General features: G+C 36.4%; 1 protein-coding gene across 4 annotated transcripts in view; it reads right to left on the bottom strand.

The window, feature by feature from the left end:
• Positions 1–1,692: 1,692 nt before the first annotated feature.
• Positions 1,693–6,191, bottom strand: part of LOC131080007 (pentatricopeptide repeat-containing protein At2g16880) — a 50,989-nt gene continuing 46,490 nt past the window's right edge. For 2 of the 4 annotated variants that reach the window (XM_058018059.2, XM_058018060.2), the window contains exon 3: positions 1,693–2,480. The gene's annotated coding sequence lies outside the window, so the exon portion shown is untranslated. The remainder of the gene's footprint in view (positions 2,481–6,191) is intronic. The other 2 variants (XM_058018057.2, XM_058018058.2) reach the window with 2 other exon arrangements.

The raw sequence follows: 6,191 nt of genomic DNA, 5'->3' as shown, positions 1-6,191 counted from the left end.
CCTCAACATTTTGGTTCATGGAACTCTTTCAAAGAGGGTAACTTGGATCCACACCAATGACTTCCTGAGAATGAAGAATGAATGAAGATTACCTTCTTCTAAGATATAAGAGACTTCACTGGCAATGTTAGAGAAATTTTAAATAGTAGAGAACGGGGTAGATATAGGGTACCAAAAATGGACTGGTCCGCTTTCGGAGTTCGTTTTCCAGGTCTAAAAAGGACAAAGCTCGTAGCACCTTCTATCAAATTATAACATAGTATGTATGAATCGATAAAATGCCATTAGCAACCCAATATGTGCTTCTAATTACATTATTATAGTATTGACACAGAGATGTGACTGTTGAAATATAGCTAGGTCGTATCCCTTAATTGGGCCGACCTAGCTTGGTAAATGTTTGATGGGCCTACTTCTATGATTATATTATGTAGCTTGTGAATATTAAAGGGCAGGGCCTATTTGGGCGCTCAACTTGTGTAACTTGTACTTGGGTCTGGCTCTAAATGGGCATTGTAACTTGTGATTCATGCTGGGCCCTAAATGGGTGATATAATGTAACTTGTTGATGTGATAGGGCTGACCCTACAATGTGTAACTTGTAATTATTATGGGTCAGACACTATTTTGTGCGCCAACTTTAGATGCCTTATAAATTTACTGTAAAGGTCGACCTAAGTCAAATAAGATGTAAAAGCTCATATATATTCAAGGCAATGCAAGCATCAACACAACATATACACACTTAGCGAATTACCTCTGCAAGGTTAGCGAACTTCTATTGTATGTGATCTGCAATTTCCTTCATTGATCAGCATCTGTGATCAACAAATCTGGAGCTGCACTCTAGGGCAGTGAATGCTTATCAGTCAGTGATTTGTCTACTAGGCTGGGCGAAGATCTTCTGGAGCATGTCAAGGCTGCCCAAAGGCTGTCTAAGTTTGACAGCGAACTGCACATCACCCTGACTTCCAGATTAAGATAAGTTTTGCTATAGTTGATTTATGTCCTAGAAGGGTAAACTTGTAATCTGCTTAATCAGATCAGATCTGAGATTATTGTTGCTGGGTTTTGCCTCCAAGAGGGAGGTTTTCCCAGGGTATCACTGTGTTATGTGTGCATTTGTGTTTTCTTGTTCTTTACTGTCAATCTGATTGGTAAGTTTAACATAAAACTAACAGTGACAACTTATATAATCATATCCTCCCAAATTGTACTATGGCTAATACAAGCTTTTCTTTGAAGATGTTTTGTCATGATAGATTGGAAGTGTGGTGTTCTTGAGCTAATAACGTTGTGTCATTTAAATTTTATAAGTTTCGATATACTTGCACATCTCAAAATTTATGTTCTTAGTCTTGGAATTCTTGGAACATAGATATTTTTTCACAATTTTCTGTGTTATGTTGTAGTTATACAAAATTTGATGTCTTGAACTCCCTGTTTTATTTATAATGGAACTGGTGTTTAATGGATTTTGAATACTATCTGTTCAGTTGTAATAGCATTAACGTGCAAGTTATCTGATGTGTGAATTTGTATTTGCATTTTTACGATTGGCTTCTTTGATCCCACACATGGATTTACTAGAATTGCATGTCAATTATAAACAAGGAATAACTTAAAAAAATTTGCAATTAATTGAAAATGTATTCAAACACAAATAAATAATTACGAATTTCTCAAATGCCTGAAACTTGAAAAGGACATTTATTTTTTTAAATGCAATCTATTGCTAGACGGTCTTGTGCCTAGTGCTATGTTGTGTGATGCAAAATACAACATAGAAAACAATGAGGCTTGTTCTTAATGCTTTTAACAAACCACCCAATGAATTTACAAATATACAATACATTGCTCAAAGTGATGGAATGCCTTCTCCTCATGTTCAATGAGAGGGCCGGTATTGAAAGTATCCAATTGGACAGCAATGTCCAATATGAAAACCCTTTGTCCCCCTCGATATAAAGCTTTCTTTATACAAGGACAATAGATACTTGATGTCTTGCATCTTACAATATGCCCATGTACTGTAAAATAATTGAGCACCATACTTACGAATCAGACAAGACTGACAAGCACAAATCTTACAAATAAACTACAACATGAAAACCCTTTGCCTCACTAGGTATAAAGCTTGGACAATAGATAGTTGATGTCTTGCATCTTGAAATAGGCTAATGTCTCTCATGTATTGCAAAACCATTAAATGCCATAGCTATGAATCAGACAAGACCAACAATTTCAAATCTTGTTCAAGACAAACAGAAAATAAACGAGGACAAATCTTAAACATTTAAGTAAAGGACTTGCCACTTACAGTTCCGGGTATTTTGTTATCAATCTTGGTGCCAGAACAGCAACATTTAACAAAGAAACCATCCCAGCCAAACCCTCGCAACGGATCAACCATACATCCTCTCAGCTTCCGTTTTGCAAAAGTAACATTCAGCAAGAGAGTTTTCCAAGGCCCAAGCTAACTGCAATAGATTCCACACTACCAACCAAATCAATGACCCTCTAAAGCACATGAGGAAACAATTTTTGTTGCACTAGTTACCTCAATCTCCCATATAGACACTCAAACGTATATATGAATGATGTAACAAACATTTTACCAGATTTTTTTAGTAGAATGAAATCTAGTTAAAGCATTTGAGTGAAAATATTAGTTCAGCCTGGCTAGCAACACAATATGTCCTCACCTTAGAAAGCAAATTAGTATAAATAATCAATGAATTAGTTTGCAATAAGCTGCACCATATAAGATAATTGTGTATATATCATACGATTACCGAATTTTTAAATTGATTAGTGGCGATGGCAATTCACCTTGCTTAAGATGTGGTCAATTCTGCTCTCAATGATATTTTACCCAACTGTAATACATTTTTTGAATCCGGGCAATATTGTTCTTCCTAGAAACTTTTACAAGGATTTCAACTTGTGCCTTAAACCAATCCTATTATCAATCAACGATATGATAATGAGGTAGCACAGAATGGACAAATATAAGAAAGCCTAATCTTACATAGCAATTAGCAGCTTGAAATTTTTTAGACTGTTCAAAGAAAAATGAAGTTTGTATTTATACTTATAGCTTTACACTTATTAGAGTCTAAAACCATAGTGAATTTTTTTATGAGATGACACAAGAAACTACCAAACCTAAAGCAGTAAGTTGTTAGAGCCCCCGGTAAAGAAACAAGAACAGAAAGCCCCAGAGGACATTAAAAAATTGGTATGTCTTTCTATCTTTGAATTGCAGACTTCGTTTTTTAATGGGGCATCCAGAGATTATCCTGGTCTGCCAGAGGGCTATAATGAATCGATGTCAATGGGGATATTACATGCTTCTTGGCATGAGCATGTAATTGAACATTAATTTAATAACATAATTGAATTAGAAGCTCCTATAAAACATTTAAGGCTTGCCATGCAACGGAGGAGAGTGATTTTGAGAGTTCAACCAAGAAACAATCAAAATTCAGTTTCCCAAAATCAAAAGAGGAGAATAAAGATGAACCGACTAGATAATGCATTATGTGAAGGTGGATAACATATCTGAACCAGTATCAACCAATTAGCAATTAATATCCAGTTTATCGAATTTAAAAGAGCTGAATGTTTGTGAATTTGTAATGATGATACCAAGGAGGATTACAGGTAATGAAAAAACCCCTTTGACAAGCGAAAATGTTCTGCAGATAGATGGAATTATTCTGTTAATTATACAGATCTACTGGAAGAAAGTGGAGAAGAATACAGTTATTTCACTAAAGAATTTCAAGATTGCCTCAAAATTCAATGACACTACAAACATGTAGTCCAATAAGCTGATACCAGAGATTCAGAAGTTCTCTAATAAATTCAATATAATTTAACTGGCCTACTAGAAAACAGATCAGTATTTTAATTTCCTTTGACAACAATTTAAACTCTTTCATTTCTGCAACAGGGAGATGTGGTCTAATGACAATGATAATTTATTAATTTCCTATGGTAAGTCATTCTGAGCTTCTTGCGGACTAACATTCTAGATTTCTCCAAGGTAAGGATAGCATCAACCTCAGAACTTCATGGGCAAAATCAAGCCATCAAACCAGTCATTAAGCATCCACAAGAGTGAACAGTTATGATCAAGATCTTGTGGTTGAGTGGTAGGGGTGAATCAGTTTAATGCAAGGCAGGAGAAACCATGGGAGGTACAAGAGCCATTCATCTCCACAAGAGGAACGATTAGGGCAATCTTATGTTGACACAACAAGCTCTTACCCCTTAAACATGGGAAGGGTGCAGATTGCCTAGCTCACCATAAGATCTCATGGTCACAATTCTAACAACATCACTGGTCTTTCCATGAAATGATTTTGACCAATGGGATCATAGTAATGTAGAACACATGCAAGCAATGATCTGGGAACCACCACTTAAGATGACAACACCAACCAGTGGCACAGCAAGCTGATCACATTACAATTATCACTTGAGAGTGCATTGGCTGTTGGATGTTCTGACTTCTGACATATCGTTTGATTTGATGATCAGCACAATTTCCAAATATGAGAGCATCGACACCTCAACGAGTTGCATGGGCTACACAATCATCTAACACAACTATACTTCAAATGGTTCTGCCATCTACTAACGTCATCATTACATCAGTATATTGGGAATTTGGGACCACCACTGCACTCTACACCAATGAGAGCTTTTACTGATGCTGCTAAGAACTTGCAAGCATGCACAAAGGGATCCCACCATAGGATGACATGACAATGAACAAGCCAATAGGGAACCACCAAGAGCTTGGAGGCTCTAACACTACCTAGAGAGTGCAAGAGGCTGACACATCGCTTACCCAACATCAATATCAATTAAGAGCTAACTCAATTATACAAAAGTAAAAAGGCCCACCTTAGCTAATTTGCAATACCTTGTGATCAATAGCACAATGCTAATTAACAACATTGAGAGGGTGCCATAAAATTTAGGCAAGCCATTGAACCAATTTTCATTGAATAGATGGCACAAGCTAAGAGCATTAGAACACTAACAACCCTTGCAAGTTGCAAGAAATTGCCACAGCCTGGATGATATTACAATATCATATTTGTGTGCCAAAAAAATTAAAGGAATGGGTCCACCACAAGTCCATGTTAGACTCAACAAAACTATGGCACATTAAGCCCTAAGTGATGCGGAGCATCTTCCTTAACTTCCTCAGGGAGTTGCACCTGTTTCAGTTTTTTTAGCCTCTATTTTGACTACTTTTAGTTAACAGTTTGGCAATTTTGCTGCTGCCAAACTTTCAGCCTACAGCTGTTACAATCTTTGTATTTTTAAATTAGAGAATAAAAATAGGATTGAATAATTATTCGGGCAGTAGAGGCTGGTATGGATAGGTAATTAGGAGAGTCAGTTTTGGGGAGAGTTTTTAGTTTTGAGGATAGAATAGAGGAGGGAGGAAATGCACAGCCAGGGGCTGAGCATTATGTAGTCAATGTTTCTTTGTTCTACAACTGTGTTTGTTGCCGTAATTTCTGAGTCATACGACAAATGATAATATAAAATATCATTGGGTATCCAAAAGGTTACAGAATAGTTTGATTTCATGACCGTTTAGTTCTCTACCATTTGACAGTGTTCAAATGTATGAGTTAACACAGAACACTGTAATTTTCTTTGCAATTTAATTCGGAGGTTCAAGAACTGGTCTACATCACTAACACATTTCAAGAGGCCACTTAGGAGATGCATGAACCTTAGGATTACGTAAAGATTAGATGTTAAGTACACTTTTAAATTGACAAAATGCACTGACAAGGATTGAAATTGCAACAGCTGCTAGATTGATATGAGATCAACTGGTGCTCTCCTCGGCAATATCAAGCCCAGTAAACATAAAACACACAAACAAGGACTTAAAAGACATCTAATATCATCACAAGGCTATGGAAGCTTGACATGAGATCAAGAACCAAGGTGAAGAGGTGAGATTCAATGCAAAGAAGGGTTAGAGGCTCAGCCAACGTCAATAAAATCACTCTAAAGGATCTGATATTGAGAGCCACTCCAAAGACTACATCCTTAACTTTAGGATTAAACAAAAGCAATACTAAGTGTTTAGAGGAAAGGCCATTTACAACTCTATCTGATAAAATGAATACATGAACTTATAATAAAGATGA

Source organism: Cryptomeria japonica, chromosome 3 (genome assembly GCF_030272615.1).
Source record: "Cryptomeria japonica chromosome 3, Sugi_1.0, whole genome shotgun sequence".
Classification (NCBI taxonomy): Eukaryota; Viridiplantae; Streptophyta; class Pinopsida; order Cupressales; family Cupressaceae; genus Cryptomeria; species Cryptomeria japonica.
The sequence above is the reverse complement of the archived record's forward strand: the minus strand, read 5'-3'. Positions and strand labels throughout refer to the sequence as shown.